This window comes from Tenrec ecaudatus, chromosome 2, assembly GCF_050624435.1.
Source record: "Tenrec ecaudatus isolate mTenEca1 chromosome 2, mTenEca1.hap1, whole genome shotgun sequence".
NCBI classification, from domain to species: Eukaryota; Metazoa; Chordata; class Mammalia; order Afrosoricida; family Tenrecidae; genus Tenrec; species Tenrec ecaudatus.
Window position 1 is genome coordinate 8813939 of NC_134531.1, and position 18397 is coordinate 8832335.

An 18397-nucleotide genomic window follows, 5' to 3' on the forward strand; every position below is an offset into this window, starting at 1 on the left:
TAGCAGGCAGGCAGGGCAGCAGCCAGGGCCAGTGGCCACTGCCGGGTGCCCCGTCCTTTATAGGAGAACCTTTGGCACCTCACCCAGCACCTGGGCTGAACAGAGGCGTCAGCAGATCCACAGGGGCGAGTCCGCAGGGGTGAGTCCCTGGACGGTTAATGCCTTATCTGCCAGGTGCCCGCCCACGGTCACTAGCGGGCCAGCCGGCCCCTCCCCGTGGGGTGCACGTGCAGGTGAACCGCCCCCACCTCAGACAGCCACAGGGGCTGGGACGCCTGGACAAGCCTTGTATCTGCTGACCCTCCGGCTGGCCTGTTCACCATCTGCGTAGCAGACTCCTCCACTGGCCCCCGCCCCTCATGACCTGCCTGCCACCTGCCACACCCACCTGCATGACGGAGGGGAGGCTGCCCCGAGGGCTGGGTCAGAAGGCTTGTTCCCCTCGCACCCCCAAGAGGATGGGAGCCCCTGTCCCCTATCGGGCCTGAGTGCTCCCAGATCCCTGACCCTCCAGACCCCTCCAAGCTCTGAGCTGGGCTCTCACAGCTCTGGTCCCTCCAGGGTGCAGTCCCTTTTCTGCTCTGGCTTGGAAGTCCTGCAAGTAGTCCTGCTTCTGGTGGGGACCCAAGTGGCTCCACCAGCTTGTAATGAACAGTGATGGTCCCAGGCTCCTCGAGCTTGCAAGGGACGCATGGAGGACTCAGGTGTCCTGGAACAGCAAGGGCAGCCGCTCCCCAGCCACCAGTTGCTCCTCTTGGGAGAGAGAGGAGTCTTCCTGCTCCTGTAAGCAGCTAGTCTCAGGAACCCGCAAGGACAGTTCTGCCCTGTCCTAAAGAGTCGTTGTGAGCCTCAATCAACTTGAAGGCAAGGACACCTGGCCCAGGGAGATGGGGAGGCACAGAAACCAGCTGCATGGCGGGATGGGGGACACCACAATCTTGGGGGCTGGGAGGCAAGGAAATGGCCCATCTCCCCGCCCCACCCTCAAGGGAGAGGCAGAGGGGTCTTCACATGCAGCGAGTCTCCCTCGCTATGGTCTCTGTACCATGGTTCCCAGCTGCTCCCCAAGCCCCCCCATTGGATAGCCAGCCCCCTGGAAGAACTGTGCACTCCCTTTCTAAGTTTCCCCCTCGTTCCCCTCCAGCCGTCAGTGGACCCCCATGGCCCTTCCCCCCTTTGTACCTTGTTTGTGTCTAGAGGGCAGTGAGTCACCTCCCCACCACCTGGGCGTCCAAGCCAGAGGCCAGGATGGGTTCTCACCTCCGCCCTTAAACAATGGAGGTGAAGGGAAGTGAAGGGGCGAACCAGCAGCTGCAGTAGCCTGCCTTTGTTGTCCCAGGAGAGTGGGGTTCAGGAGGGAGGAGGCTTTGTGTTAGGGGGCCACTCAACAGTTTCCTAGCACAGTGCTGCCTTCTTTGAATCCTGTTTCTCCATGGACTGTGGGAGACAGAAGGATTTCTCTCAAGCTGTCTCCCCCAGATATATGCCAAACAGCTGCTTGCGAATGAACGGAAGTAGGTCAGGGGTTATTCTCCTTGAGAACTACCAACCATCTAGATTAGAGCAAGCAGGCACCACTGTTTATCCCACAACAAATAGGGCCCACTCCCTTCCGATAAGGACAGTAGTTGTCTGTTTCCTTGTAGGAGACCCCAGAGCGGTCAAACCCGCCCAAGGATGTCTAAGGCTAGGCTGCCATCTTGAATATAGGATCTGCCCATCTCGTCACATGTATACCCCCAATCCTTCCTCTTCCTATTGCATGTATGTCCCTAGACCACCCCCTCTCATTACTGTATTACCTATAAGACAACCCCTTCCTGTGATGTATATCCTCACCTGTAATTAGGGGGCTTGCATGTCCCCAGAGAAGATAGAAAGCCTGGGCTAGCATTAAATCTCTCTCTCCCTCCATGTGAACCATCAAGCGGGGCTAGGGTGAGCATGCTACTATGAATCGTGTATGACTCCATTTATTTCAATACTTCACTTCTATCTCTCATGCTCTCTATAACTTTACTATGATCTTTACTTATTATCGCTGTACAATTGCGCCTACCGAACCTGTAATGATGTGTTAGGGGCTGGCTTCCCCTGACAATGGACTCGAAGCCCCTTCATGCTTGGCTCTGAGATTGGGGGAGATGAGGACAAGGAGAGGAGCCTTGAGAGGGATGAGGCTAGGCCAGACAGGGGTGGGGTGGGAGGAAGGAGGCTAGCCCAGACAGGTGTGTGTATTGGGGGTGGTGGTGAGGTTAGCACAGGCAGGGGTGGGGTGGGAGGGATGAGGCTAGCCCAGGCAGGGGTGGCCTGGGAGGGATGAGGCTAGCCCAGACAGGGGTGGGGTGGGAGGGATGAGGTTAGCCCAGGCAGGGGTGGGGTGGGGAGGATGAGGCTAGCCCAGGCAGGGGTGGGCTAGCCTAGGCAGGGGTGGAGTGGGGAGGGTGACGCTAGCCCAGGCAGGGGTGGGGTGGGAGGGATGAGGCTAGCCCAGGTAGGGGTCGGGTGGGAGGGATGAGGCTAGTCCAAACAGGGGTGGGGTGGGAGAATCTGCAGTCAGGGGAAGGCAGAGCCCTGTGTGCATAACAGAGCTGTGTTCCATAGGGTTCCCTATTGTATGTTTGTTCGGAAGTAGACCACCAGGCCTTTCTTCTGAGGCACCTCTGGGTCGACTCCAAACCTTTCAGTGAGCAGCCGGGCATGTGAACTGCACATACCATTGGGCACACCACACCAAGCCAACGTCTGCTGGAGAAAGGGGTCCCCATGAGTGCCGGAAAGCTGGGTGACGAGGTCAGTGGGTAGCAGTCCCAGAAGGACAACACCAGGGTCTCTGGACACCACTGCAGACTGGCGTGCCAGCGGCGAGGAGCGGGTGTGTGTGACATGCTAGGGAGTCTGAGCAGGGCTGTCAGCAGGGCAAGAGGTGGAGGACAGGTCTTCCTTCTCTCAGCAGTTCTGGCCCCACTGTCTGGGGCACCATGTCTCTGAGGTCCTCCCACTGCTTCTGTGACCATGTTCTCCTGGGCTGTCTGTGGTCTCCTGGTGTCCTGAGGTGTCTGTGGTCCCCTTACCTGTCTGTGGTTCTGGGCTTTCTGTGGTCTCCTGGTGTCCTGGAGTGTCTGTGGTTTCCTGGGCCATCCATGGTCTTCTGGGCTCCTAGGATGTCTGTGGTCTCCTGGGCTGTCTGTGGTTTCTTGGGGTGTCTGTGGTCTCCTGAGCCATCTGTGGTCTCCTGGGTCACGATGAGTTGGAACCAACTGGATATCACTTCACAATAGCCACCACCACCACCACCACCACCACCACCATCACCTCTACCACCACCACCACCACCACCACCTCCACCACCACTACCACCACCTCCACCACCTCCACCACCACCACCTCCACCAACTCCACCTCCACCACCACCACCACCACCACCACCACCACCACCACCACCACCACCACCACCACCTCCACCTCCACCTCCACCTCCACCTCCACCTCCACCACCACCTCCACCTCCACCACCACCACCACCACCACCTCCACCACCACCACCACCACCACCACCACCACCACCACCACCACAACCTCCACCACCACCACCACCACCACCACCTCCACCACCACCACCACCACCACCACCTCCACCACCACCACCACCACCACCACCACCACCACCACCACCACCACCACCACCTCCACCTCCACCTCCACCACCACCTCCACCACCTCCACCACCACCACCACCACCACCACCACCACCACCACCACCACCACCTCCACCTCCACCTCCACCACCACCTCCACCACCTCCACCACCACCACCACCACCACCACCACCACCACCACCACCACCACCACCTCCACCTCCACCTCCACCTCCACCACCACCACCACCACCACCACCACCTCCACCACCACCACCACCACCTCCACCACCACCTCCACCTCCACCACCACCACCACCACCACCACCACCACCACCACCACCACCACCACCTCCACCTCCACCTCCACCTCCACCTCCACCTCCACCTCCACCACCACCTCCACCTCCACCACCACCACCACCACCACCTCCACCACCACCACCACCACCACCACCACCACCACCACCACAACCTCCACCACCACCACCACCACCACCACCTCCACCACCACCACCACCACCACCACCTCCACCACCACCACCACCACCACCACCACCACCACCACCACCACCACCACCTCCACCTCCACCTCCACCACCACCTCCACCACCTCCACCACCACCACCACCACCACCACCACCACCTCCACCACCACCACCACAGAACTGTATTAGAATAATCACGAGAAGTGCCTTGAAGGGGGGAAACAGAAGGAGCACCCATGCATCTGAATCACGGCACTGGCTAAGAAGATTGAAAGTGCCACAGACTGCCTAAAGAACCAGCAAATCTACCTTGGCAGAAGTGTAGCCAGAATGCTCCTTGGAAGCTAAGGTGGACACATTGTCATATCCTGGACATAATGCCAGGAGAGACCAGTCCCTGGAGAAGGCCATCCCTGCTTGGAGAGGGACAGTGAAGAAGAGGAAGATGCTCCCCAAGGAGGCTTTACACCGTGGCCACAACAGTGGGCTCACGGATAGCAACCATTGTGAGGGCGGTGCCGGACCGGGCGTGTTCTGTTCTGTTGTTTATAGGGCCGCTAGGGGTTGAAACTTGACAAGCTCTAAAAACAACAACAATCGAGAAAGCATGCCACCAAGACCCTCCTGGCTCGAATTCTCTGCAGTTGAATAGGGACGACGCTCCCCCTCTTGAGTCAAGAGAGGGCCACTTGGGACAAATTTTGCAAAGTGCCCTTTGTCCATCATGTAAGCACGTGGGGTGGATGCTGAGGGTCCTCTCAAGGTGGGATTCCATCCGAATCACTCTTGATGGTGGGTATCCATAATTATTCCTCAACTGATCTCACCCCCCAGCCCCAGAGCATTTCCCTCAGCCCCCATCGTGGAATCATGCTTCTTCAGTCATTCTTGTGAGAACCACGTCTTCTTTTAACCCCTCTAAGGTGTTTCATTGCTTATTTTTTTAAACAGTTTGATTGGCGTCTAGTTCACAATTCCAGTAATTCAGTAGTCCTATCAGTAGTTCAATAGTGACACAGAGAAGAGTTGTATAATCAATTTTAGAACATTTTCTTCACTCTTGTACTCATGGTTATTAGCTTATTAGCTCCTCATTTCCTTACAGCCTCCCCTGCCAGACCCCCAAAGAACCATTAATCCAATGACTGCCTCTAAAGATTTACCTATACTGGATTTCATACATAGAAAAATAGATCTATTTTAAGCTAACAACAATAACAAAGTAAAACAGAGACAAATCTCAATGGAAAAGAAAGCAGAAAACATTAAAAACCAGAACCAATGTAAAATGGTTCAAAAAGGAGATCAAATGATTAAAGAGTTAAATTTTAACCTAACTGCATCTGTAATAACCCACTTGCCAATGCACTCTGCATGATAGCAAGGTAATTGACGTGCCTGGTTTATGGTTGGAGGGATTCCCCAGATGTTTAATCCACACATATTTCCCCTTCCCTTTTTTTTTCTTTGAAATAACTTTAAAATGGGTCAAAGGGGAGATGAAACAACAAGATAGTACATTCTAACCTATATGCCTCTGCCACACCTGACTGAGAGGACAGCAGGACTAGTCACCGCCCCAGCCACGCTCAGGGGAGGTCCCCTGGTGGCTAATCCACGGGTGGGCCCTGCAAGTCAAACTTGGGCCTCCACTGCCATCCATACCCTTCTGCAAACCAGATATTCACCGTTCAAACTCTGATGCCATTCCCTCCTTCAGATGTGGATTGTATTATTTACAATCCTTGGATCACACAGGGTACTGTGCTTCTCCCAAGTGGTCTTAGTGGACACATCATTTAGATGGCTGCTTGTCTGAAGACAAGGCTGTAAGATCCCAGATGCTATTTCTTCTGATAGTTGGGCACCATCTAGTTTCTTAACGAGACTTTGCTATAGCACCCATATCTTCAGTGTTCTCTTCATGCGGATGAGCCTCAAGTAGGACCATGTCATACGAACCAATTTTTCTTTGATTGGGCCTAGAATTCAGGCCAAGCCTCCAATTCATTCATACATCTATGTTTTCTTTGTGTCTCTGGTTCATATTAGAGATATAATTGTCATTTTATGTTAAAGGACATTTTCAATCGTCCCCCTGGGGCATATTCAGCTCCCTTTATTGACAGTGTCATTAGTTGGGCCAATGCTATAGATTAAAAACACTATTAGAAAAGGAAATATATGAGTATAGGGCACCTATGAACCTCAATATATGAATTGTTTACTTGTGCAGATTAAACTCTTAAGTGACTGGACACTATTTCCATAAACAATGTTGGTTGGTGAAAGGGCAAAATTCTCCCTCCATAATGTTCATTCACAACAGCAGAGCCGCACCCATCAGATTAACATGTGTCTTAACAAGGCAAGGAGGTCATTAGACTAGTAAGCGCGTGGTAGTTCCTGCCCACCATCCACTGGGCACCCTCCATACAAGAGACCTGAGCCAAAGTCCAACACCTGCTTGTTCGGTGCCCTTGGGATAGCAGTTATCTGCTGCTTCTCACACCAGGGAGTTTCAGCCTGAAGTCCAAGAGCTACAGGTGAGTCTGAAGTAAATCCCAGTTCACTTAGAGGAACTTCTACATCAAGTCCTTCTGGTGTGGTCTATAAGGTATGTTCTGTACCTTGAAAACAGAGAGTCTAATGTCCCAGCAGTCTATGGCACACAGTGTGGGTCACCGAGAGCAGGATAGACACTAGATCAAAGGTGTCCAATTGGGAACATAGTACCAGGCACATTCTCCTCTGGTGTTCTATGTAAATACTGTTAGCCATCTTTTCCCCAGTGAGAGGTTGCTGCTTCCCATTTCCCCACCAACAGAAATGAGACATACACGTCCTTCTACCCCATCTTCACTTGAAACCATATCACTCTGGTGCGAGTGTCTGTTGGCTTGGGGTGACCTTAGCCCAGTTTTGTATGGCAGCAACGGAATGGTCTTCTCCCCCTTCCCACATCTAGATGCCCACTAGAGAACATTAGAGAGTTTTCAACTATCAGCTGGGGAGAAGTATTGTTAACAGCTTTCCTCCCTCTCTATAGTTTGGCTTCTGTGTGTGTGTGTGTGTGTGTGTGTGTGTGTATACAGTCGATAAACAAACCAGTCTGTCCAGGAGGAAACAGTACCAGAATGCTCCTTGCACTCCAGGATGGGTAGACCTCCTTCACATACCTTGGACATGTTGTCAGGAGAGCCCCCTCTCTGGAGAAGGACATCATGTAGGCAGTGAGTAGGTGGGCAGTGAGAAAGAGGAAGCCCCCGACAGCATGGATTGTCACTGCGACTGCAACAATGGGCTCACACATGACAATTGTGAGGCTGGCGTGGGACAGGGCAGTGGGTCAGCCTGTTGCCCAGAGGAACGGACTTGATGGCACTGACAATAACACACCCATAGTGTGCGAGGGGGATTGGAAGACTCCGTGGAGAAACGGAATGAAAAAAGAGAATAGAATTTTCACATGCACTTTTGGAACCCCCGGTAGATCAGTCAGTTTGGGGAGAGACTGAGGTGGCTTTCATGTTGTTGGCATGTCACTCATGATGGACAGGTGTCAGTCAGAGGCACTTCCAGACTCAGACCAGGAAGACCTACTGGTGACCTACTTCCCAAATTAGCCAATGGGATCCTTAAGGATCACAACAGACTACTGTTTGACTCACTTGTGTACACATTGTTAGCAGGTATCCCTGGAGAGGGACATCATGTTTGGTCTCATAAAGGGGCTGATGAGGATGAGGGACACTCCCAGTGAGCTGGATGGACACAATGGCAATTGGGAAAATTGGGTAGAATCAGGGTATCTGTCATTCTTTCGTACATAAGTCTCTAGGGGTCTGAGCTGACTTGAAGGCAGCCTATCAGCCCATCCATCCGATGCACGCATTTATCCAAGGAAGCAATACTGTGGGGGTTTATTACTTGACAGTTCTTATTATTATCCCGAGCATTTTCATGTAATGCAGTGTTTCCTCCAAGTATCACCTGCACGGTATCATCCAAATCACTCAGTCTATTGTATATTCCATACTTTAGTATAGAAATTTACTCAATGTGGGTCATTTCGCAATGTTGCCCTCACTCTCCCTGCCTCCATTAGGAACGTATCTGTGGCAACCTTATTTGAGGATATGTATTTTTTCATATCAATTGTTTTAGAACTGGGTGAACTTTTCCACAATGAACACATCTATGCCGTCATCACCCAGGCCATGAAGGGACATTCAAGAGCCACGGCATCCCCTGTTCTTTGTCAAGCCCTATTTGTCCCTCCCTGAAAGAAACCGTTACCTCCAGTTCTGAAACGTTAGCCCAATTTTGTCTGCCCTTGAGCACAATTAAACCAGATAGCCTGCATCTTTTTTGCCTGGCTTCCTTGGCTCAGCATTAATTGTGTGAGATCCACCCACGGCGATTTCTGAGGCATGCCATCTATATTTCCATTACGGCATGACGGAGCCATAACTTGCTTGTCTGGTTACCGTTACAGGACATGTGGCCAACGGATGACCACTTGGGCTAGGTGTTACTGTGCTCGTTTCTTCCCTCGCCTGAGTCTGTGTCTCTTCTGGACGCACACCCACAGCAGAATTGCTGGGTCCAGCTGCTGTTGCTAGGTACATCGTGGTCCTGTGCATGACAGAACCACACGCTGGCTGTCCACCTGTGCAACCGCTGCTTCGTTTGAGCCCATTGTTGGCGCTACTGTGTCAATCCACCTCCTTCATCGTCTTTCTCTTTCCCGCCGACCCTCCACTTTACCACCATGATGTCCTTTTCCAGGGACTGCTCCAAATGTTCGAAGCCCATGAGACAGTCTCCTCATCCTTGTTTCTCCGGAGCTGGGTCCCGGGGCAGGACTGTCCAACCAGTGGATCCCCTCCTCACTCCCAAACATCGGACGAGATTACCTGTCGCTCCAGTCCCTCACCAACTGCTGGGAGAAGAATGACCTTGACCAGAAGACTTTGGTCTTTGTCTCCGACTCCTGGAAGAAGGTCATCCCTAAAGCCTTGTTGTTAGGTGCCATTGAGTCGGTTCTGACCCACAGTGACGCTCTGCACAACAGAAGGAAATGCTGCCTGGTCCCGTGCCGTCTGCACAATTGTCCCTGTGCCTGAGCCCATTGCTGCGGCCACGGTGTCAGTCCATCTCCTCAAGGGCCTTCCTCTTTTCACTGCCCCTCCACTTTACCAAGAATGATGTCCTTCTCCAGGACCTGGGCTCTCCTGATGACGTGTCCAAAATATGTAAGACAAAGGCTCGCCATCCTTGCCTCCCAGGAGCACACTGGCTGTACTTCATCCAAGACAGATTTGTTTGTTCTTTTAGCAGTCCATGGGGCTTTCAATATTCTTCACCAACATCAGAGTTCAGAGTCATCAGCTCTTCAGTCTTCCTAATTCAGTGACCAGCGTTCATAGGGATAGAGCGTGATTGAAGATACCATGGCTTGGATCAGCTCATTTTTGTCCTCAAAGTAACATTCTTCCTTTTCAATACTCTCAAGAGGTCTGGTGCAGCAAATTTACCTAATACAGCATCTCTTGACTACTGCTTTGGATAATCGATGCCTAAGAATTGATCATGGGTCCAAGCAAGACCAAATGCTTCACAATTTAAACCATTTCTTCATTTATCATGATGTTTTCTATTGGGGACAGATGTGAGGGTTTGGGTTTTCTTTACGTTGAGTTGCAATCCATACTGAAGGCTGCAATTCTTGATCTTTATCAGCAAGTGCTTCAAGTCCTCCTCGCTGTCAGCAGCAAGGTTATGTCATCTGCATATCTCAGGATGTGAATAAGCCTTCTTCCTTTCTGATGGCTCATTCTGCCTCATATAATCCAGCTTTTCTGATGATTTTTCTCAGCATACAGATTGAATAAACACAGTGAGAAGACACAACCTTGACACACACATTTTTGATTTTAGGCCATGCAGTATTCCCTTGTTCTGTGTGCATAGCTACCTCTCCATCTAAGCAAAAGTTCTGCATAAGCACAAGGAAGCGTTCTGGAATGCCTACTGTGCTCAAGGCTATCCATAGCTTAGATCCACACAGCAGAATCAATAAAACACAAGTAAACGCACATGTCTATGACTTGGCTTTCGGCTAAGATCCAGCTGACATTAATAATGATATTCTTTGTTCCATGTCCTCTTCTGGATCTGGCCCGAACCTCTCTGGCAGCTCCCTGTCAATGTACTGCTGCAACGGTTGTTGAATGATCTTCATCAAAATTTTTCTTGCGTGCGATATCAATGATACTGTTTGAGGTAGTTAGTTTATTGTGCCAACCTGGCCGATAAACACATGTGGGGTTCATTGAAGGGCGGAGGGATAGATGGCTCATTAAGCCTCGCTTTTCTAGTTCTCGGGTCCTTGCTTTGTTATGGTCGCACCAGGGCGCAGCTGCCTTAACAGTTCCCTGCTTCAGCTTGCAAGGCTGATTTCCTGCAAGACATTCCCAAGGAGAAGCTGCATGGACCTACCCTGATGCAGCCCTGGATGCAAGAGCAGCTGTGTGGAGACCCCTGCCAGCGCTGAGATATTTACACATTCACTGACTCAGCTTTCCCCCTGCAGTCAGTGTCATTGCCTCTGTTTTGTGAGATGGAGGAGGACTTCGTGGATTGGTGTCGGACATGGGTTAATGTTGGACTTGTGGGCATGGGCAGCGCTGGGTTGGGATGTTTTCTTGATGCACACTTAACCCTTATATAAAGCTCTCTCTTATGCATGAATTTCTGTGTGTTTGTTTCTCTAAAATACCCAGACTAACACATTGTTCTATTGTTTATGTATTCTATTGGGTCATCTTTCTTTGGAGTGGGTACAAATACGAACCTCTTCCAGTCAGTTGGTCAAGTATCTGTCTTCCAAATTTCCTGGCATAGATGAGTCAGTGCTCCCAGTGCTTCATCAGCTTGTTGAACCATTTTAATTGGTATCTAAGTTCTGGGAGTCTCCACAAGATTAGAATGTCTTTGTTCTCCAAGGAAGTTTCCAGAATAAACCAGGCAGTTTATGCTAATAAGGTAACGCCTGTTGGAATCTAGACACTCCAGGAAGACCATCCATATGTGAGCAACTCAACCACCAGGAAGGGAAATAGGCTGGAGAGTGACTTCAATCACATGACCAATGCTTTGATCAATGATGCTTGTATAGACACTGAAGCCTTATTGACAACCTGCTGAAGGGTTGGGATAGTGACTTGTCCTGACTCCCTGGGGGGAGGACACGGAAGCTCTATGTTTGAATCTCACCCTAGTCTTCCCTGATGCAACTGACATTCCAAATTCTTGTTGCTATGATACCAGCGTAATCATAAGTGCAGAGCCTCCTGAGGTCCACACTCCTTCTGGTGAATTCTTGAAACTCGAGGTGCAGTGGGAACTTCCCTGTTTGTAACCAGACATGTCCTGGGGACCCCAAGTTTACAGTTACTGTCTTGAGAAAAGTCATCAGCTGGAACCCCCAAATTTGTAGTCACATGGTCAGAAATGCAGGTGGTTCAGGGACCTCCACACTTGTGGCTCGTGTTGGAGGTGAGGTCAGCATTGTGGGAGCCTTGCCCTTCCACCTTCACTGGTGGAAACTGGCCACCCCTCGGTAGTTAGCCTCAGAACTGACCTGCATGGCCTCCAACGCGGGGTCTTCAACTTGTACAACATTAGGCTTTGTGGCGAGCATATAGGGGAATCCCAGTGGGGTTTTCACTTGCATTTCCCTGATGTCCAAAGCACTGGCGCTTCGTCCATCCAGTCAATGGCCATGCAACCATCCTCAGGGGGCACCACCAGGCCCATCCAGCCTTTTGTTCTGAAACAGCTGTGTCCATGGGACTCATGTGTAGAGCATTCAAATACACTCCCCTGCCAACATCTCACACTTCTTTGCCATCCCACTCCCTTTTTAACAGTTAAAAACACACATACACACATCATTAGAATGTACACAGGGGAACATATGACGGGGCTCCCCAAAGTTAGTGGATAAATCCCGTTACCTTTTCATTCCAGTGCCCCAGCCCCTTGGGCCCCAGCTCAGCGGCTTGCGTGTGTGCAGTGCAGGGACACTGGGGACATTCTGCGACTGGCACAGCCATTCCCATGCCCTTGTCCCCATCGGTTCCTTCCCACCCACGCACACTCAGGGCCCCTCAGGTGGCCATTGAATCTTTTGCGTTGCTGGGGTCCACACGATCCCACAGATGGCTCTTAAAACAGCACAATGCTCAAGGCAGACGTGTTTTACTAGTTAAGCTGAACTATTGTTTGTGAAGTGTTTTGTTTTGTTCTTTGTCAGTGATTTGTTTTTGTTGCTTTGTTGTCTGGTTGTATACTGTTGTTTTGTTTTCTTCTGTCTTGTTTTCATGCATGTTAGTGTCTCCACGGGTCTGTCCGAATAGGACAGGCTGGATGAACTATCTGGAGGGAAAATAATGGGACCGACAGTTCCGGGGGGGATTTGGGGTGGGGGTGGGGTAAGGGGTTAAGGAAGTGGTGTCAACAAACACAGGGACAAGGGAACAACATGGGACCCAAAATGGTAGAGAGGGGGGAGTGGCAGGCCTGGTGGGGAATGATCAAGGGTAAGGTTGCGTAGAGAAGAGGTATAGCTGTAGCCCAGGTGGGGACGGAGCATGGTGGTGGGGCAGGAGGAAAGTCAAGGGAGATGGAGGAAAGAGCTAGGAGTCAAAGGGCATTTATGGAGGTCTGGACAAAGACATGTACATGCAAATATATATATGAGGATGGGGAAATAGATCTATGTGTCTATATTTATAGGTTAAGTATTAAGGGGGCAGAAGGACCTTGGGCCTCTACTCAAGCACTCCCTCAATGCATGAATACTTTCTTTTATTAACTTGGAACTCTATGATGCTCACTCTCCTGACACAACTACTGAAGCCAAAGTGGGTGAACAAGTAAATGTGGTGAAGAAAGCTGATGGTGCCCGGCTATCAAAAGAGATAGTGACTGGGGTCTTAAAGGCTTGAAGAGAAACAAGCGGCCATCAAGCTCAGAAGCAACAAAGCCGACATGGGAGAACACACCAGCCTGTGTGATCGAGTGGTCCCGAAGGGATCAGTTATCAAGTATCAAAGAACAAAAAATCATATCATTGACTGCACACCTCCATGATAGGATCGCTGAAGACAAATGGGTGCATAAGCAAATGTGGCGAAGAAAGCTGATGGTGCCCGGCTATCAAAAGAGATAGTGTCTGAGGTCTTAAAGGCTTAAAGGTGAACAAGTGGCCATCTAGCTCAGAAGCAAAAAAGCCCACATGGAAGAAGCACAGCAGCCAGTGTGATCACGAGGTGCTACAGGGACCAGGTATAAGGCATCATGCAAAAAAAAAGATATATATGTATATATGTGTATATATATACCATATTGAATGAAGGGGGAAGTGCAGAGTGGAGACCCAAGGCCCAAGTGTCGGCCACTGGAGATCCCCTCATAGAGGGGTTTAGGAGAGGAGATGGGTCAGTCGGGGTGCGAGGTAGTACCGATGAAGAACACAGCTTTCCCCCAGATCCTGGATGCTTCCTCCCCCCAACTACCATGATCTGAATTCTACCTTTCAGAGCTGGATAGGGCAGAGGTTGTACACTGGTGCATATGGGGGCTGGAGGCACAGGGAATCCAGGGTGGATGATACCTTCAGGACCAAGGGTGTGAGGGGCGATGCTGGGAGTGAGTGGGTTGGAAAGGGGGAACTGATTACAAGGATCCACATGTGACCTCCTCCCTGGGAGATGAACGGCAGAGAAGGGGGGGAAGGGAGACTCCGGACAGGGCAAGATATGACAAAATAACAATGTATGAATTACCAAGGGCACACGAGGGAGGGGGGAGCGGGGAGGGAGGGGAAAAAAAAAGAGGACCTGATGCAAAGGGCTTAAGTGGGGAGCAAATGCTTTGAGAATGATTGAGGCAGGGAATGTGCGGATGTGCTTTACACAATTGATGTATGTATATGTATGGATTGTGATAAGAGTTGTATGAGCCCCTAATAAAATGTTCAAAAAAAAAAAAAAAGAAGACAACTTCAGGGGACCACTTTGGGGGGAGAGGGTTCAAGGTTAAAAGATGATCTCAGATCAATAACTTCCATTCTGGCCAATAGCTTCCATACCTGTTCATGGCACCCAGTCTCCCTATCTTTCCTTTATCGTTTCTGCTTTTTTGTGTCTTTCAAAACAACAGCAGCAGCAGCAAACTTTGCCTCTTCAAGCCATAAAGACATGTGTTATTCCAGACACTTTATGATATGATTCAACCTTACTCTTGCACACCAGCCATCCCCTGGGGTTTGTTATGTGTTTGTAGTGTCAAAGTCACAGTCAAGATTGCCTGTTTGTAAGTTTAAAAGAATGCATTAAAATGTACCATTGTGAGCATGACTTAGAACTTTTCTGGTTTGACTTAATGATTTTTTTTCTTTTCATTTTTCTTAGTTCTTGTGAAGTCATTGAATACAATTTTAAAAATCATTTTATTGGGGGCTCATAGAACTCTTATCACAATCCATCCATCCATCCAATGTGTCAAGCACATTTGTACATTTGTTGCCATCATCATTCTCAGAACTTTTCTTTCTACTTGAGCCCTTGGTATCAGCTCCTCATTTTTAACCCTGCCTCCCTCATGAACCCTCAGTAATTTATAAATTATTATTATTTTGTCATGTTTTACACTATCCAATGTCTCCCTTCACCCACTTTTCTGGTGTCTAGCCCCCAGGGAGGGGGTTATATGTAGATCACTGTGATCAGTTACCCCGTTCTCCCCCACCTTCCCCTTCCCCTTTTGGTATCTCTACTCTCATTACTGATCCTGAGGGGTTTATCTGTCTTGGATTCCCTGTGTTTCCAGGTCTTATCTGTACCCATGTACATGTTCTGGTCTAGCCGAATTGGTAAGGGTAGAATTGGGATCATGATAGTTGGGGGGAGGAAGCATTTTGAAACGAGAGGAAAGTTGTATGTGTCATTGCTATACTGCACCTTGTCTGGCTTGTTTTCTCCCCACGAACTTTCTATAAGGGGATGTCCAGTTGCCTACAGATGGGCTTTGGGTCTCCACTTCGCACTCCCTGTCATTCACAACAATATGATTTTTTTGTTCTTTGATGCCTGATACCTGATCTTATCGACACCTTGTGATCACACAGGCTGGTGTGTGATATTTTTCTTTTAAAAAGAAAAATATTTCATGTAAGTGCTCTTTGAATTCTTTATTTATTACATAGGTCTTTTTGGAGACATGTAGCTGAATACATACACTGCTATTCCAGAAATATGTTCTACCACTTAGTTACGGGCCAGGAGCAGCAGAAGAATAAAGAAGCCAAAGACGCTCCTTCATGTCATCAAGGATTGGATCATTTGCTCTTCCCAATGACCAGTGAAGAAGGTGTTTCTCTGTGTAGCGTGTCTTTGTCCTATGAAGTCAATCGTTTGTTCAGGAAAAAGACATTTAATGATTTTAGAAGAAAAATGTAAAGCTCACATACATAAATATTAATTTATTAGGGGGAAAAAGGATCAGATAGTTTATTACTAACCACCCCGTATGACATGAATTACCACCAGAACCTGCTCAGGTTACTGGTTGTTTTTAAAGCAGTTTTGTTGGTATATCATTCACAGATCATACAATTCAATATTCAATCACATTATGAAGAGCTGTACAGTCACCACCACAATCAATTTAGAACATTTTCTTTGTTCATGTACTTGTCCTTATTAGCTGTCATTTCCCAGCAACCTCCCCTGCCACACCCACAAGGAATCATTAATTAGTCCAGTTATTATCTCCACAGATTTACTTATCCTGGATTTCATAAACAGAAGAGCATTAAAAACCAAACAGACAAAAATAACAACCATAACAAAGTCAAACAGGGGAATGTGCGGATGTGCTTTATACAATTGATGTATGTATATGTATGGATTGTAATAAGAGTTGTATGAGCCCCTAATAAAATGTAAAAAAAGAAAAGTAAAAAAAAAGAGAATGATTGGGGCAAAGAATGTACAGATGTGTTTTATACAATTGATGTATGTATATGTATGGATTGTGATAAGAGTTGTATGAGCCCCTAATAAAATGTTTTTTAAAAAATGAATAAAAAACAACAACAACAAAACAAAACCAAAGTCAAACAGGTTAAAACCCCGATCAAAAAGAAAGCAGAAAACAATGCAAACTAGAATAAATGTGAAATGGGTCAAAAGGGAGATCGAATGATGAAGTGTTAAATTTTAACCTCACTGCATCTGGAAGAATCCACTTTCCAATGCGCTCTGCAAGATTGCAGGCTGTTCACAGCCTGGTCTGCATTCTGAGGGGATTCACCAGACGCTTAACCCACGTGGATTTCCCCTTACATTTTTTTTTTATTAACTGAAACAACTTTAAAATTGGGTCAAAGGAGAAACTAAATGATACGACATTACATTTTATCCTAACTACACGCCATCTGCCCTCATGGACTTTACAATGCTCACTATCTGATAACAAGGCTCTTCACATCCCTCATCGATGATCAGAGGAGATTCTCTGGAGGCTCATCCACGTGGGGACCCTGCAAATGGATGGGGGGCTTCCACTGTCATCTATAGACTTCTGCAAACCAGAGGGCCACCGTTTAAGCTCTGATATTACCCCTTCCTTTGGATTTGGGTTTTGTTCTTTATAATCCTTGGATCACACAGGGTGGTGTGCTTCTTCCACGTGGGCTAAGTTGACCCCTCCCTTAGATGGCTGCCTGTTTGAAGACAAGCCTGTAAGACCCCAGATGCTACTTTCGTACAGCCAGGCACCATCTAGCTTCTTCACCACACTTTGATATCGCACCCTTATCTCCAGTGACCTTCACTGTCTGCCAGGCTTTCTGTATCTGGGCCACAGTCTCATTTTTGGATAGTGTGCACAATGGGATAGAAAGAGGCAGCCCCACCTTTCTGATCAGTGTCCACGGGGGACCTAGCAGCCAGGCCAGACTAGGTGCTGCTGCTGAAACAGCGCCCTCCGGTAGATGCAGCTCCCAATGCCAGTGCTTGTTTGGCTCTCACCCAGGGTTCCCCGCAGGTTGGGATGAGTGGCCTGGGGATCCGCCCTCCTCCATGATGCTAGGGCTGGGGAGAACACAGGTCACTTTTTGTTCCTGTCCCCTGGTCCAAAACCAGTTACACCTCCTTCTGGGACTTGAAGAGACCCCGGTTGTGCAGTTCTGCTGCACTCGAAGGAGGAGAAGCCGAAGCGGGTGGGGAGGTGCCCCAGCAGCTCCAGGATGGACAGCAGGTGACCGAGCACAGCGAGGCTACCCAGGCGGTGTCTTCCTAGGGCGAAGGATGAGGCCCAGAGTGTCTTGACAGAGATGACCTCTGTCCCCTCCCTCGCGCCCCCTCCCAGAGGAGTTGGGCTCAGCCTCCCAGACTCCTCTCTCCCTGCAGCAAAGGGATAGATGAACAGTGTGAGGACCGAGATTGTGAGTGACAGACTGTCACTGAGGTGAGCTGCCAACTCCCTGCCTTCTCCACCACATACTTAATCACTCACTCTGGGGACCCAGATATCCCTGTCTGGAGCCTCCCACTCCCACCCTGGTCTCACCCAGGTGAGGTGCCGTGCACCTGCACTGCCCAGACACTGACTGGCCCTGCACCCCACAGAGACACAGACACTCGCTGTGTCTGACCAGCTTCGCCCAGCTGGGCAGCCACAGGCCTTGAACTCAAGACTAATGGCCCTGGTACCCTCCATCCCCCACCACAGGGCAGGGAGCCCCACAAAGGACCCCACCAAGCTACCAGGTGCCACTGACTCAACCCTGGCTCGTGGAGACCCCATGTGGGTCTGAGCAAGGACCCCTCACGAAGTCATAGAGTGTGGCTTTCTCTGCAGTGTGCACTGCTTCTGGCCGGGAAAGGGCAGGGCCACCTCCTATCCCCTCCCTGGGGTGCAGGGAACAGACGACAGTCTGCCTCCCACTCTGGCCACTGGAAGGCACCCAGGGCATGAACTGGTGACTTCGACTTGCATTCTGCCTTGCCACCGCAAACACAACACAACACAACACAACAAAGCCCTGCTGTCAGTGAGTCGTTTCTGACTCTGGGCGACCACCCAGGGCAGACCGAACTGCCCCCCAGAGGGTTTCGAGGCTGTAAACCCTTAGGAAAACAGGCCGCCTCATCTTTCTCCCACGGAGCGGCTGGTGGGTTTGAAGAGCCGCCC